A 16,925-nucleotide genomic window follows, 5' to 3' on the forward strand; every position below is an offset into this window, starting at 1 on the left:
TAAATGGTCATGTCAAGCATTTTAACACATTTAGTTTAGCTATGGTATAGATAATTTACCATTTTATAGACTAAGATGATAAAACGTTGCACTCCAAATGTATTTTACTTGCATTCTAAACTGCAGTTGTAGTGCCCCAGGGTCTCCTTTCATCTTCTGTAAGTGCTGGCATATGATGTGATTGTTAACATCGCTGGCCACCAGATGAAGTGAATTATCTAAGCCGCTGAAGATGCTGCTCTCATTTCAAATGAAGAATCTATTCAGCACAATAACTGAAGAGGAAAGAAAAGCTTCAATTTAAACTGTATATGAAATAAAAATGCTACAAGAATTTTATACAGTGGAAACGCCACACACATATGGTATTTATCAGTGCTAAGAGAAAACGATAAAGAGCAATTTTAAAAAAAAAGCCTATACTACTACCATGATGGTTTGTGTGCATAGGATACGTTTTGTAAAGACATGAACTCAATTTACCACAAACCATCTTTTCCTCATCTAGATCATGTACCAAGATTATCTCACTTTTTTAACCTCGTTTCCTTGAGAAACAGATTTTATTATACATGGGATGTCAAGCCAAGCCAATGGACTATCAATCCTGTAAAACTCTTGCCGGGGCAACTGCTGGTAAAAGGGTTCATAAGGGTGCCCAGGTGATTTTATGGTTACATGGGCCCCCAACCCCCTAAGATTTACATCTCCCAAGAACCCTTTTTATGTCAGGACAGCATTGTTTTTTCTGGTGAAGAAATCATTGTATGCAGTGGTGGGAGAGAAAGGGGTGGAGGTTAAAGCACAGTAGTCCTTCAGAAGAGAACTGAGGCAAGGTGGACAACACTGTTTGGTATTTCAGTACAGCACAGGCAATCAGATCAAAACTGGAAGGTAGAACACCACTAAATTTTAGCTATAGTTTTCTAGACAGAGGTTTGAAGGGATAAGCAATAACATCAAGCTCATGTATTGCAGATTTTTTTTATTGTTTTGTCTAAACTTGGGGGCCAGGTTGTGAAAACTTTGGATAATGGAGAATGAACCAAAAGGGTGATCCACACCTTGAGGTGAGCAGGAAAATCCAAAAGGAAATGTTTGTATAAAAATGTGTATTAACCTCCTTGCCGTTAAGCCCGACCTTCGTGCGGGCTCAAAAAAGTTGCTCTTTTCGTTAAGCCCGAGATTTTCCGTACATTAAAATCCCCTTTAAAAAAAATTTTCATGAAAAACAGTGGATCACTTTTGGTACAGAAATCTAGACCTCAGTGTAACGCTCAGGTGGTTAAATGTGTTTAAAAGGAATAAAAAAAACTAATAAGAAGATTGAAATACTGCATAAAAAAGCTAATAGTGTACATTTTTCTACTCTATAATAAAGACATTTATTAAGACATTTGGTTTTCCAGTCAAAAGATCAAGAGCCGATTTCACAGTATTCGAGAGGGCCTACACTGTCAATTGCTTTATCATACATTCAAGTCCCAAAGGAAAATCTAATTACCAAAACAATTTGTCTATCAACATCTATTAAAGTTAATAGTTTGCACCTTAGTTTTTTCTTTTTTTCTACTATTCCAGTTACAAATCAGTTTGAGCAAAATACATGGTAAGGCAAACAGTAACAGATTTAAAAGAGAGAAAAGTTTTATCTGGAATACAATTTGTTACAATGCAGTGTATAAAGTATGGCCTTATGTTCTAATATATATAAGAATTATTAAATATGAATTTGCCATGACAATCTTGGATATGCACATACAGGTAGCCCCAAAGTTAAGGACATCCAACAATAAGGACGAACTCTAGATACGAACGGGGCTTCCCTGCTCGTTTGTGTGCAGGATGGAGGCTTGACAGGGGGAGGGGGCGGTTCACATAACTTGCAGAATAAATCTTTTGCTAAACACAGCTGAGACTGAGCTCTTATGCAACACCTTGTAACTCTTTAATGACCAAGACAAACTCTGCAGTTGTTTCTTTTTGCATATCAAAGTACAGCTTGTTCCAGAAGTTAATGAATTTCTAGCCTCCATAAATTTTTTTTTTTTTTGCTTTGTTTGTGATTAACTCAGTGAGGATTTTTATATAGTAACTGACACATTGCTGCCTAATAATATGCTGGGACAAACATCTATCCTAATTGCATTTATACCTGTTTTGACTTACATACAAATTCAACATAGGAACAAACCTACAGCCCCTATCTCGTATGTACCCCTGGGACTACCTGTATATGAAAAAGGAGTATAATGATAAAAAGTATACCAAAAAATGTAAGAATGAGTTTGGTATGCACCAAGAACTAAAATTTGATAGAATACTTTTTGAGTCTTGGCACTTCATGATTTACAGTTGCTAATGAAGAATAACGCATTAATATGAGCTTAAGAGTCCAACTGAATCAATGTACTGTTAATGGATTCAAGGGCTTATATGAACTCAAACATTCTTTAGTCACCATAAAACGCATTAAATTTACAATAGTTGTTACAGAATATGTGCAGGTAATATCTAGTGGTTGAAAAAGTACAATATTACCAAGTAAATATGAACTAAAATTTTTTAAACAGCTAGACTATTGAGTTGAGACTGGTTCTTGGTCTTGCTCTTGTGAAGCAGAAGGCTCGATAAGGCTGCTGCTAAATGCCCCAGAGTGACCTTAACAGCAGCAGCTTGGCATAGGAGATCAAAACATATAACATACTCTTGATGTAATTTCAATTTCCCATAGGAGGAGGTGGCTAAACAAGGACATGATGATTACAAGGTAATTTTCAGTTTGAATTCAGTACACATAATCATGCAGTGCCATTTAATTTTGATGCCACACTATTGTATATAGCTAGAGCACCACAGCACGCATATGTCAACCATCTGTGTGTTATGGTACACTGAAAATGAATGCTGCAGGTTAGGTTATAATCTGCATTATGGTATTTAGGCAGCTTTAAAAACCATTAACATTGGGCTTGTTCAGACCTGCAGTAAAAAAACAAGGGCGTTAATACTCCTGGATGCCTAGTATGCACAGCTAGGCATCCAGGATTCTTTTCAGACAATTTGGTCTTTGCAGGCATTTGCAACTACCCGTAAAAGGGTTTGATAAAGCCTATTTAAAAAAACAAAAAACTATGCACTAGGTATTCAAAAACACCAAAAACACAAGTAAAATGCTGGTACAAGCCTTTTAGGCATTTTTAAAAACTTGCCATTAAACTCTATGGATGCAGCAGTGGTGGCAAACGGCCCCTGGATTTTGCACTGAGTGTCTAGAAAACCGCAAGGAAATGTTAACTGTTTTTTGCAGATTTCACTGCTCAAAGGCGAAAAAACTATGAGTCTGAACAAGACAAAGTTTTTACAAGTGTAAAAATAGCCAAAGCTGTTTTGTTTTCTGGATCGAATAGTAGAAGTTCATAGTTTGTAATATGGAATAATTCAAATGTCATTGGCAGTTTAAATATTCCATAATAATAATATACTCCCAATATGAACCTTGTATTCATCTATGTTATGAAATTCATATGAAAATTGTTTAGGCTAATTTATAAACCAGTAAAACTGGAAATAAAACTACAAAAATAAAGTGAATCCAGTAATGAAAGTTTATTTACCAATAAGGACCTTAACATGTGAAAGTAAGCGTAATAGAAGATAAATGGCTGTTCCTACAATTAGTGGCCTTGTTTTTAACAGTATAAATAAAGACATTTTACTAAATAAATGACACATAACTGCGCTTGTTCAAAGGTCATCAAGTAAACGGAAAGCTATTTAGGCTGATGGATAATAGAGCATTAGAGACAGTAAGATGATTGCTAATATTCTTTGAAAAATCTATGTGCAGTATTATGTAATGGAAGACTACTAGAGGTTTCCATAGCAACAGAACACTTCTAGTTCAAAAGGAGAGTTGTGTCTCATGCCGGAGATAGGGAAAACTAAAAACATGATACCAATTAGCAGTAGTTCAACATCGTGTAACACAATAGCAGTGGACAAAAACAACTACAGTATAGAACATGATATAGCGAACATATGGAACACCGATTTATTATTTTACCATGGCTAGAATTTGAGTCTAGGTGTGTACTATGTACTGTGGAGGATCCAGTTAAAGAATCAAATCAATAACAGAAAATATATATTTTAATATATAAAATTAGTCCAAGGGTCAAAAGGTCTTCCAAAAATTTGGTTTTGTCAAATCTACGCATTGAATACAGCGGAAGGTGAATGATCAGATGTCATGTCAACATATAACCGATAATAGAGACTTTTTTTTACATCAGGTGCACATTTATAGAACATGCTAAAAAAAATCATATTTTATCCATTGCACAAAAATCCTGCTCATTCACCAAATAGTGTCCCACCATTCCACCATCAGATTTTACAGGAAGACTAAACAACAATTTTACTTTTAGCCACACCAATCTAAAAATAATATTATTAGATTAGTGATATGAGAAGTACCACACAGAGATAATTAGGCACGATTTATACAATTTTACAATTGTTTTGGGTATGTCAGTTATTTGTGAAAAAAAGCTTTGGTTATTAGTTAATTTTATTCTAGCCACTAGGTTAACCCTGATTGCACTTACAACCAAACTGAATTGGATTATGACTAACAATTAGCTCACACACACTCTCCCAACATCAATCTTCTAAAATGTGATGCTATCTGGGGACCTTGGACTAGATGTTTATCCCCATAACAGGTTTAACCTAGGTACTCACAGAAACAAACAGAAAAAAAAAGATACAAGGTAGTAAAGTGTCCCTGAGATGCAAAAGTTTTCTCATGGCTTTTGCCATTGTGTTAAAGTAGTAGGGTAGTCTGACAGAACATAGCAATAAAAAGCTCTCTTCCGTCTCTATATTACCCATATAGTTAACCTAAATGATTTTTCCAAAGTAATGTCATCTGTGTACAAAAAAAAACACCCTATTTTATAGTACAGTAATGCTGGAAGCAGCTTTATTGCCTGTTTGGATCATATCCTGTTTACAGGGACAGCTGTACAAGTGAAAAATAAAGTATTTTGCTCTTCTTGTTATTTTTTCTGTCACAAGGTCTTCTTGAGTTGTTTGAACTGCAATAAGAAGCTTATCTTCTCTCTGCACATCAACAAAAGATTCTCCTCACAGTGGGATGTAAGTCAGCGCACTTGGAGTAAGCTCAATGACATATTAAAACTAAGAGAGTTTAGACTTTTTAGGTACTCTTTTAAAAAGGTTTTGTAATAGAAAATGTATAAAAGACAGGGAAGATTTTGACTATAATTTCACTTTAAACTTGTATAGGTAACACTAACTTGATAGTGGGTAGGGGACATTACCTAATCTATGGTTTTCTATACTTCACTCCCTATGTCTAGCGCGTCAGTGTGTGTTTTTCAAAGAATCTTTTTATGATGCAAATCCCTGCATTCAATGTGTGATGCCTTTTAGCATATATATATATATAGTATGAACACGCAAGCAAAACATGGTGGAGTAAGTATGCTTAAGCCCCTCACAAATGCCTAATAGTCAGTTTCCTGTAACAGGAAACAATCTTTTGTGATGGTTTCCAGTGATGAATGATGTACACACACATGTTCTATTCTATGGAGAGGGGGAGGATGAACAGCACCCCACTATGCTTTCCTTTGGACCTGATTGGTCATTAGTCAATTAGCCAGGACAGATTGGTTGAATGACATGGGGGGCTGGTGTACACATACCAGATTTCTGCCCAAGACCAATACAACCATTAGTACAAAGTTTTAGAATTGAGTGGGAAAAGGTTAGAGCCACAGGCAGGTTTTATTGCCCTCAGTGGGGACATTTTCCCCCTCATTCACTTTTGGTGACCACACTAGACGTAATGTGAATCTTCCAAACAGGGTACCATATAACAATAAAAAAAAAACATGACAAGGTTTTTACCACTCCCTACTCCCATTAAACATTTTCATTGCCGTTAGTGTCTCCCTTGGAGAGGTTCTACTGATTTCCCAATAGATACATGGACTACAATAAAACCTAGAGTTGTTAACCTTCCCCAGTGCACAGTAAAGTCTTTACAAAAGGTCTACTTTATTGCAAAATACATATTATAGACATGACTCACATTAACATTTACACCGGTAAACTTGACTGCAAAATATTAAGGTATAAATTATACATTGATCCATTATTAATAATCATATAAAGGACATTAAAATCATCAGACTAAAGGAAATATGTAAAAAGAAAATGTTGCAAATGCCACTGCTGCCAGCAGTGGTCTGCCGTAGAGATGAATAAAGCAAGTCAATTAATTGCTCAATACTGGATTTAGAACAAAATCTTGCATATGCAGCTAAATATGCCTTAGGTCATACCTGGGGGATTTCAAATTGCCATACACAAGGCACACTGACATTCTGTTTATCCCGCTGCTGTCACACAGTGTGCTGCAGAAAAGCACAGGCACAGAGAATAAATCTTCCAACAGCCTACACAATATAAAAAATAACATTTTCTAAGCCTTGGATTCTCAGAGAAATATAAACTATTTTATAGTAAAGCCATATGTTTGGGAGAGCACATCATAAGATTTACAGGGGACTGTAAACTGGAAACTCTGACTGAAAATGAAACTACGAAACTGTATAAAAAAAGTTTGTTGCAATTATTTTATTCTATTACATAGATGAAAATTTTATTAAATTAGTAATATGGTAATGATTTTCAGGAAGCATTAGAACTGTGCTAAAGTCTGAAAGTTAATTTGCCTTAATTTGTATTTTATATAATCTCTTGTAGTGAACCTCATCAGGCTTTTCTCATTTCTGATTCAGCTTTTTCTGCTGTAAGCTTCTCTATATGCCTTATCATAGCTAGTGCTTAAATCAGAGAACATAACAGAACACATTTTTGGTAGATTCAGACTTATAGCCATCAAAAAATGAAGAGGATGCACACTGTAGGGAGTTAGATAGTGGACAGAAACAGATTTATACTTCTTGACCCTAGGCCTATTTCCTTGAGCCATTCTTCCTCCTGTCTTAGATAAATAGGGCCAGGTAGTCAGCTAACACAATTAGATGCCAAGACATGCTAAGCCTGGATATGGACAGACAGTTCTCCCACTCTTCTAGACTAATGTAATACTACTGATATAATGTCAGTACAGCTAGAACTAGGTTGACGATCATTACAAACTACATTTAGCAGTTTGGTTGGAGGTATATGGCCCCAGTGGTAAAAATCAGAGACGTGAATTTTTAATATAACATTTTAACTTTGGGTAATGTGTGTGATTTTTATGCAAGGCCACCCGATAAACCAGATAAAAATAAGAGAATTCTAAAAAGGAAATATACATAGCAGCTGACATTTCTTAGTTTAGTAACAGGCTGAAGGGCTGGTGGTGAAGAGCATAAAGTCTGCTCATGGCTTTGCTTTATATATTACAAGACAATGTCCCCAAGCTGATAATATATGTCCAGCCTAAGGCAAAATACAGAAATAGTCAGTAAACAGTGTTTACTGACTAAAGAAAGAAATAATAAAAGGCTTTTTTCTTAAAACTGACTAGTCCTCAGGATGATAATGCATCTTTAACCCTATATATTTCCATAAAACAAATTACTTTAATAGCCGTTTTAAAAATACCACAACTATAAGTATAAGTCACCTGTATTCTCATACAGCCTCTCACCAGGAGCAAAAAACACTTTAAATGGCTTGCGTGTTAAATCACAAGTAAAAAAGGAAGGACTCGGTTTGTTCCAGAACAGAAGGCATGGCCTTTTCTTCAGCCACATGAATTTTGCTATTTTGCCTTAAGCTATATACAACAGATCTAGTAAAAATCAAAAAAATTCCAGAAAGACTTTGGCAGCTTTAGCAGGAATTTATGTCTAATAAAATGAAATAGGCTGTTCTGCACAGAAATTTGAAAAACTGTGCATACATGTGATAAAACATAAAAGGGAAAATGTTTAATAAAGCCCAAAACATATATGATTTAATCTAACAGACATAATGTTTTGCCTTGGGGATTCCTGTTATTCCCATTCACTAAAAAAATACATATTTTAAGGCTGTAGACATGGACTGTGCAAATTATATAGAAAAGGCTGTGATAAAATACTTTGAAATAATCATTGACTCAAAATCATGATGAGAAAAGAACTGCAATGCACCAGGGCTTAAATCTGAGCAGTCATATGAGAAATTCTAGAGCTATTACTGTACTTCTGAAAATACTCATTGGCTGTCGATTAGGCTGGCTAACATGTTCCAGTACACTTTGAATCAATGACCGACACATAAACACAGATCATGAAAGTCAGAGAAAGGTTTTGGATCATTGAGTAAAAGTGTCAATGTGACAGCAAACTAGCATTTTCAGAAGACGTTAGCATGGGAATTCTCCATGTTTCTCTCTACAGATTTCCTTCAAAGCTGAACTTTGGGATAAGCAAATATTTTTTTATTGCATGAGGCATGTACTTTGTTGAATTGAGGTGTGCTTTAAGTTTTTCTTCCATATATTTGCAGTAATCTATGGTGTCAGAAACTCCCTGTATTTAAAACCAGTAACTGCTGCTCTCTCATTGGGCCTGATTTATTAAAGCTACCCAAGGCTGGAGAGGAGTGAATCTAGTCCAGGATTCAAAACATTTGCTAACAAATAGCAAATGACTTAAGAGATCCACTCCAGGTTTGCTGGATCACCCAGGTTCATTGATGAAAGTTTATCCTCCCCAGCCTTGGAGAGCTTTAATAAATCAGGCCCACTGTGTGGTTGACAGTGTCTGCCCCCTCCTGTAGAGTTCTACAGGCAGCCTGTAGTGAGTGGGCCCATTTCCCTTACATGGCTATGCTAATTGTTCAGGCTCTGTTCATTAAATTTATGATGTCATTACTACTTTTAACTAGTAATAATAATAATAATAATAATAATAATAATAATAATTTTTACGCTATTGAAGAATATTTAAAATAAAATCCTATGTTTTTTTTTCCTTCCTGGAGTTTAGCTTAAAAAATATTCTTAGAAGTTAGACTACTGCTGTTAACATTATAAAGCATTAGATTCTAAAGAGATCAGTCACCCAAGTCAGCAAGTTTTGTGCTGATTGACTGGTCTCCTTGATGCCCTTTCCTACAGTCTGTTCTTCTCTTCTCCACTGGAAGCCAAGAATGGTTTTGTTGAGAGATGATGTTACCCAGACTTCAGCGAGGGATATAAAAAAGTTGACATGTTTAATAACCATGAAAAGGTCAATCAAATGAAACAGAAAATAAAGCAGAAATCATCTTTTTTATATGTGTGTGTGTGTGTGTGTGTGTGTGTGTGTGCTTGTAAAATATGAAGCTTTCGGGAGAAGAGGCATTGACATGAATATACAATAAATATATTATTGGACAATAGAAAAGTGAAGATGACTGCTGAAGTAATAGTGACATTGAAAGGCGGCTGGAGGCATCTTTGACATTAACAATGTAGGGGTTGTGATGAAAAAAACAAGAAGGTATTTGAGACTGCATGTGATGCTTTTCTAATGAGAGTCAGATGGGAAAGCAATATGCAAAGAAGCTGAGGATAGAACAAAACAAAACCCTACAATGTTTAATGAGAACTGCATACTAATCATTTAGGAGACCCCTAACTCTTTTTCCCATGCAGACATTGTATCTTTACCCCCCACCCCCCAGATAAAAATTGGCTCCAGTTCAAAACATAATTGCATTCTGCCAGCCTTTAGAAAGGCGCACATCTCTTTGTATTGATCAATGGATTCATTCCAAGAAATGTCTCATGAATAAATCACAGCTAAAATAACACAATGATGTGAACATTTTCAAAATGCACTTCTTAGGTTTCAAAGGAACAGGGAGCTTATGCACGTCTTCTAATTGTTAGAATATTTGAAAAAGGTCAGAAATAATTTATACAGCCCATGTAATAAATGAGGACAGTGACCATTCTGCTTAGACACAGGGCTTTCTTCCCAGCTCTATTCTTGTGTGATATTCTTCATTGTTGTGTAACAACACAATAGTTATTACCAGTGACGCATTTGGCTTCCATAGATATAATTTTTTTTACCCACTGGATCAATGCCTGGACTAATTAGGGTGAGAGGTGAGCATCTCAAGAGGTTATACATACATTTGCATTGCTATTAATCTTTAACTGCAATGTAAATCCCAGTTGCACTAAATTATCTTTTACTAAAGCAGAAAAGAAAAATGTTCACAGCAGGCATACAAACAAAACGAAATGTTGCCATCATGTGGCCAACACCAAACTTGCAGAATGCAGTGAAAAATCATTTTCCTAAATCTGCTCTGTAAAAAAAATATATAAGTGGGTACACAAAAATATATAAATAGGTACACAACAAGTAAATACTATAGGATTTAGTGCAACAAAAAATCCCATTATTATTTTAAAAAGGATTCTAAAGCTGGATATATGCAGGGCTTTTATTTATTTTACAGAAAAATCAACATGTTTCCAGACAATTCACAAAGCCCCATACTGATACAAAAATCTATACTTGCTCAAAAAGAACATTATCTTTTAAATTTTTGACACTAGATCCAATAAAAAAAATTCTAGACATACCCAGCACTATAGATTTAAGGTTCCCAGGACACGGTTCATTTATGCCTACGTTAGATACCCACAGATGTCTACTGTAAATTTGAAAATGTTGATTTGTATAATGAGATGAAATACATAATGTTCTCAGTGTCAACAGCACATCCGGAAAGGATTATCACTAGAAAATATAGCCTTATAGTGAAAAAAAAACACATAAGATACTTTTCAAACATTTAAAGGAAGTGTAACTGCAGTCACTACTACTAAGCCACTACTTATCTTCTTCCTCCTACTGACATGAACAGGAAAAGCAAATGTGTATTAGAAGTAAACATAGAAAAAGGTTTTGCGCAAATCATCCTCTCTTGCCTTTCCATTACATTACAGCACAAGTGTAAAACACACGGTGACACATCCAAGCTAATGACATTTACAGGCAGGAGAACCCAGTCCCAAAAAACTAGGTATAAGCAGGGCGATCCCCACAAGTGCCTGACCATGCAGTACGACTGTGCCAGAATCCTGATCCTACTGCTGCTCCAGATAGGGAATCTCAGTGGAATGCTACATTAGCAATGCTTCCAGACACGCAGCCTCCACCTCAGTACAGTCAGTGGCTCCATTCCCCTTACATAAACCGGCCAAGATAGGCCAGGATAGGTCAGGTACAGCTTTCACCACCAATACTTGCAAACCTAGCATCCACATAACACACTTTAGAAAACCAGCTAGACTGACCAAACATTAGATTGCAACAAGGCCAAGGTGGACAAAGAGTTACCCTATTTTCATGCAGAACCAGATGGCTGGCTTGAAGAACAAGCCACAATTCTGAGCAGATTGAAGTGATTGTCATTAGGATGGTGATAGTCACCAAGGGTATCTCCTTAATTTTCTCAAAAGGATAAAACCCCAAAACACCAGATTTAGGTGCCATAGAGTTAGGAAAGTACATAAAACCCTGATTAACGTGTTCACCAGAAATTGCGAGGTAAGAGACAATAGAAAAAAAAAAAGACAAGGGCTGAAACATACTCTTGATGGTGGTCAGGTTCAAAGTTTAGTATACGTCTCCTTATAGGAAGAAGAAAATTCTGGATGCAGAGAAAGAATGCGAATGAGCCCCGAAAAGACTCAAAATAGGTCTTCCGAGTATGTTAGTAAAAATGAGAGGTGGATTTGCCTTGGTCAAGACTACATCTGGGATGCCCTGTTCTTCCAAGGGCCAGGACAAATAAAGCAGGGACTGCAAAAAAAAAAAAAGGCTGAGAGAGCCTTATTTATCAAAGAAATAACATTTTTAAAGGTTGAACATGGTCAATTTGCTATCATACAATGGTGCAGAAAACATTGAAAAAAATACACCTCCCAGCCACTTTATTAGGTACACCTTACTAGTACCAATTTGGACCCCCATTTGCCTTCAGAACAGCCATAATTATTTGTGGCATAGATTCAATGAGATACTGGAAACATTTTGGTCCATAATTATATAATACCTAGCATTACATATTTGCTGCAGGTTGCCAGTTGCACATTCTGTTTCACCAAAACCAAAATGTGCTCTATTGGACTGAGATCTAGTGACTGTGGAGCCGGTTTGAGCTTAGTGACAGGGGGTTATCCTGCTGGAATAAGCTATAGGAAAATGGGTACGCAGTGGTCATAAAGGGATAGAAATGACCAGCAACAATATTAGTACCATACCCGGAAGGCCGGGACATTTAAATGATGTTCAATTGATACTAAAGGGGAAAGCAATAAGGAAATATACCGTCTCACTATTGATACAAAGCGGGACGGATTTATGTTTTCATTTGCATGACACCAAATTCTGACCCATCCAAATGTTGCTGCAAAAATGAAGTCTTCAGAGTAGACACTTTTTCTAATCCTCTCTTTTCCAGTTTTATGAGCCTGTACAAATTGTAGCCTGAGGTGTTTTGTTCTTAGCCCACAGGAGTGGCACCCCATGTGGTCTCCTGCTCCTGTAGCCCATCTGTTTTGAGATTCAATTCAAATTTAAATATGTTTTACATTGTTCAGTTGTAATGGAGGGTTATGCGAGTTATGTTGCCTCAGTTTGAACAAATCTGGCCATTCTCATCCTGCGATAACAAGACATATTCACCCAGTAAACTGTTGCTCAAGAATTGTGTCTTTTTGGAACATTCTCTGTAAAACCTAGAGATGGTTATGATGAAAATCCTGGAAGATCAGCAGTTTCTGAAATATTTAGACCAGTCTGACACCAACACCCATGTCATGTACAAAGTCATTTAATTTGCCTTTTCTTCCTCAGTTTGGACTTTGGCAGGTCATCTTGACAATGTCTACATCCCCTGCTTTAAGTTGCTGCTGTGTGATTGGCTAATTAGTTAGTTGTGTGTTGAAAGCCAGTGAACGTATATACCAAAGACCCCTAAAAGACAAAGACTAATCTTTAAAAGCAGAAAAAAGGTCTGAAATAATGATTTTGTTCCATGTTTTACGTGGCCATATAAATACAGAAGATAAAGGATGGCTGGGTTACAAAACGGCCAATTACACATTTGCATTCCTATGTATTTCAGCTGTGATTGTACAGTAGCTGTTTTATGAACACTTGTGCTTTGATAAATGTGAAGCATATGTAACATAAGTAGATCTTGGCACAACAGGCACAAAAATGTACACTAGGTCCCAGCAGACTGTGCCCAACAAAATGATCTACAACAATGAATCACATTCCCCGTTCTTTTCTACAACAGCTCAGCATGAAGGTAAATGCAAGCTGAGAACAAATAAAAGCTGGCTTGTGACAGCAACTATGGCATATGAAGGAGAAAAACCATCTAAAAACGTATTTTTTGCTAGTATACAAGAGATGTCAGTAATAAGCCTATATTATACTTCACTTCAGCGGTATTTTATCCAACACTTCTCATCTTCCTTTTCTGTACATTTTCTTTATTCCCATGTAACATAAATTTACTCCTAGGGCTAAAGTAATCAAACAAAGGTTATACTTTTCTTTAACCACCTGGGTGTTTCACTGATGTCTAGATTTCCGTACCAAAAGCGGTACAGAATTTTTTTTTTAAATTGTAGACCTGTAACTTACACAAAATTCAGCTTAAACAAGAATACATAAATAAATGAAAAATACTGAAAATGCGATAATTCGGTATACTGTATAATATTATATTTTTCTAAGTAAATTTTAAAACGTCCAACGTCACATACCTATAGACAAAACCACATAAATATATTTAGTATTATTTTGTATTGGATTGGATACAGGACTTTGTATTGAATCCAATACAAAATATTTGAATTTCCCGCTACGACCCCCGTCAACGAGCGCACGCACTGACATCATCAGGAATCGCAGAGGGACGCGTACGCAAACGCAGGATGTTCTAATTACTTCCGTACTTCCATGCAAAAAGTGTTAAATTTTTTGCATGGAAATTTATTTTAGATTGTAGGCTATAATTCACTGAATTACCGCATAACTCACCGAAATATGTCCAAAATTTTATAAATTTAATAGAAATTTTTTTTATAAAACATAAAAAAAAAAATCTTAAAAAAAACATTAGTGTATAATGTAATATAACTGTATAGTAGCTTATATATTATATATATAATACAAATAAATATATATTATATAAAGATTTCTTTGTATCGGACTCAATACAGCTTTTTTGTATTGCGTTCAATGCAAAGTGATTTGAATTTCACGCCCCGCCTCCCGCACCGGCGCATGCAGCAACTTTACCTGGAAACCCCGGAGATCGTCACTGCACAAGCCGGGGGAACTCAGAAGAGAGAAGACGTCTCCGGAGGAGCTGCAGGGACAAGGTAAGTATTTTTTTTCAGTTGTAATCCGATTGCACTGCAACGCGTGTTTATACTTTTAGCTACCCCGACCTTGGTTTGAGGTAAAGGATTGTAGCAAGTTTACTCACCCCGACCCAAGGTCGGGCTAACCGCCCAGGTGGTTAATGGACTTTCTTTTACAAACTGTACAACATAATTACTTCCTGCACATATGCAAGTCTTTTGACAGATACATTATATCCACTAGTAAAACATATAAAGTTTTGCTGCCTGCATGCTAATTAACCAAACAAAAACAGACCACACCAGTCAACATTAAATGTTTAAGCAATTAAAAAGAATACAGTTTTACAATAAGTTTACTTACTACCCATTTATATGGCATGGACATCTTCCGTAGTGCCCTACAAATTCAGTAGACTTATAGGGCTCTATTTATAAAACAGGTAATCAGACATTCCTTTAAACTATCTCTGGTGGGAATCAATTACTGCCTTTGAAACACAACCTGGAAGATTCCCCGTTTCATAAACAGATCCCCAAGTGTCTCTTGACAATCTAATTCTCCTACCATTTTATTAATATAGTCTTATGCCAATTTATGAAGAAACCAATGACCTTCCAAGTGTGTTTTCGAGAAAGTGGGAGGAAACCCGTCCAAACAGAAAACAGAGAAAACATACAAACTCTATGCAGATAGGGTGCTGGCAGAGATTCAAACCTGGGACCCTAGTGCTGAAATGGTGAGTGCTTTCTGGCTGCACTGGCATAATTACACATATTATCATGGACCCTAACATTTGTGACTTTTTTTTTTTTTTTTGAATTNTTGAATTCCAGAAGCCTGTAGGCAGTGGCAGAGAAGAATGTTGGACCTTAGGGTTATAGAGGAATTCAAGATAAATGATGTAGCCTTAGAGTCTTCATTCCCAGGCCAGATGAAACCTTGAGAATTTACGACTTTTAGTACCTGAAAGAGGAGGCAAAAAGTTCTCCAGCCTGACAGAATGTCACTGTACACCTTATCACTTCTGCTCTGGCAGCCTTTACTGAGAACCAAACCTTGTTCCAGGAGCAACCACCCTATTCATCATGTTACCATGAGGTCCAAATTTTATAAAAACAAAGTTGTCTGTTGTACTTAAATACAACACATAGGGTACATTATCACCTAAGAATATTCTATTTATAGGTCTCCAATAAATATTGTTTCTATTACATATCTTACTTTCCAGGTGACAGCTGTTAATTGATACACAAACAGTAAGATTAGTTTCCTTTTGACAACGTTGTAATCTAACTTTTTTTCTATATAAATCCTACAATAAACACAATAAAGTTATCCTAATACAATTGTATAGTGAAAGAAACATAACATTTCAACTCCTTTTCCATATTTTTTAAACACACTATAAAAAGGTTTGTTAAAATGATGTGGATTTGAGGACTATTGCCAAGTCATTAATTTGTAGACAATCCTCAGCCCCAAATGGAAAGTTTTAATTTTCAATACAAATCAGATCTTTGCAGTAAGGAAACACACTTTATTCCTTAAGCGTCAATTCTGTAGAAACCACTAAATTGTCCCTTCTACAAAATATACTGATCGAAATCAAAAAGCAATTTCTTATAGATGCTACACATGAGACTTTGGTAAAGTCCACAAATGTTACTTGAGTAGGAAGCAGTTTTTAGAAACTTGAAAAGAAAAAACGGGAAGAAAAAGCTTGAAATAAACTAGACTTTTTCTAAATGTGCAAAATATGTTAGTCTAAAGTGCTTCCTATGCAGTATGAGTCAATTTTACATATCTGTAAAGATTTTATTGAATATTTAAAAAACACACATTCATAGGATAATGCACTAGAATATGCTAGGTAGTGAGAGGGATAATTTAGCTATAAAACGTTATTCACTGCATTCAGGTAGTAAGACCAGGTCTGTTCCTCCTGCTGATGAAGAAAAGGCTTGTTCAAAATTTCTTGTAACATTGGAACCAAAAGAAAAAGCTGGCCTCCTGTAAAAAATTATATCTTTGTGATAAATACCTGACAAGTACCATGTGGGTGCAATTCACTTTTTTATACATTTTGTGGTTAAATGCTATACCAGAGGAAATACTTTCTTTTGACAGTTTTCAGCTTTATAACAGTAAGTGATTCTCATGGTCACAAGATGAAGTGTTACCCCATTCCCAGAACAAGGCTTGGCTGCTGGATATGATGAGTGCCCATTAGGAATGACAAGGTTATGAAAAAAAACATACAGTATCACAGGATAAAGTTCAAATGAGTCAGTTAATCAAATGAGTTTGGCTTTTTATTCCTAATCATTGATACGATGGTCTTGGCAGTCTAGAAGCAAGCAAAAAGTAAGCTGCATATGAAGAACATACGTAATTGAACTATTGCTGACTTGAGTTTAAATCAGTCCAAGTCCCACATCTGTTCCAATGACTTTGGTTTTATTACTCAAGCATGCTAATTAGACCAACCAACTA

Source organism: Pyxicephalus adspersus, chromosome 6 (assembly GCF_032062135.1).
Source record: "Pyxicephalus adspersus chromosome 6, UCB_Pads_2.0, whole genome shotgun sequence".
NCBI classification, from domain to species: Eukaryota; Metazoa; Chordata; class Amphibia; order Anura; family Pyxicephalidae; genus Pyxicephalus; species Pyxicephalus adspersus.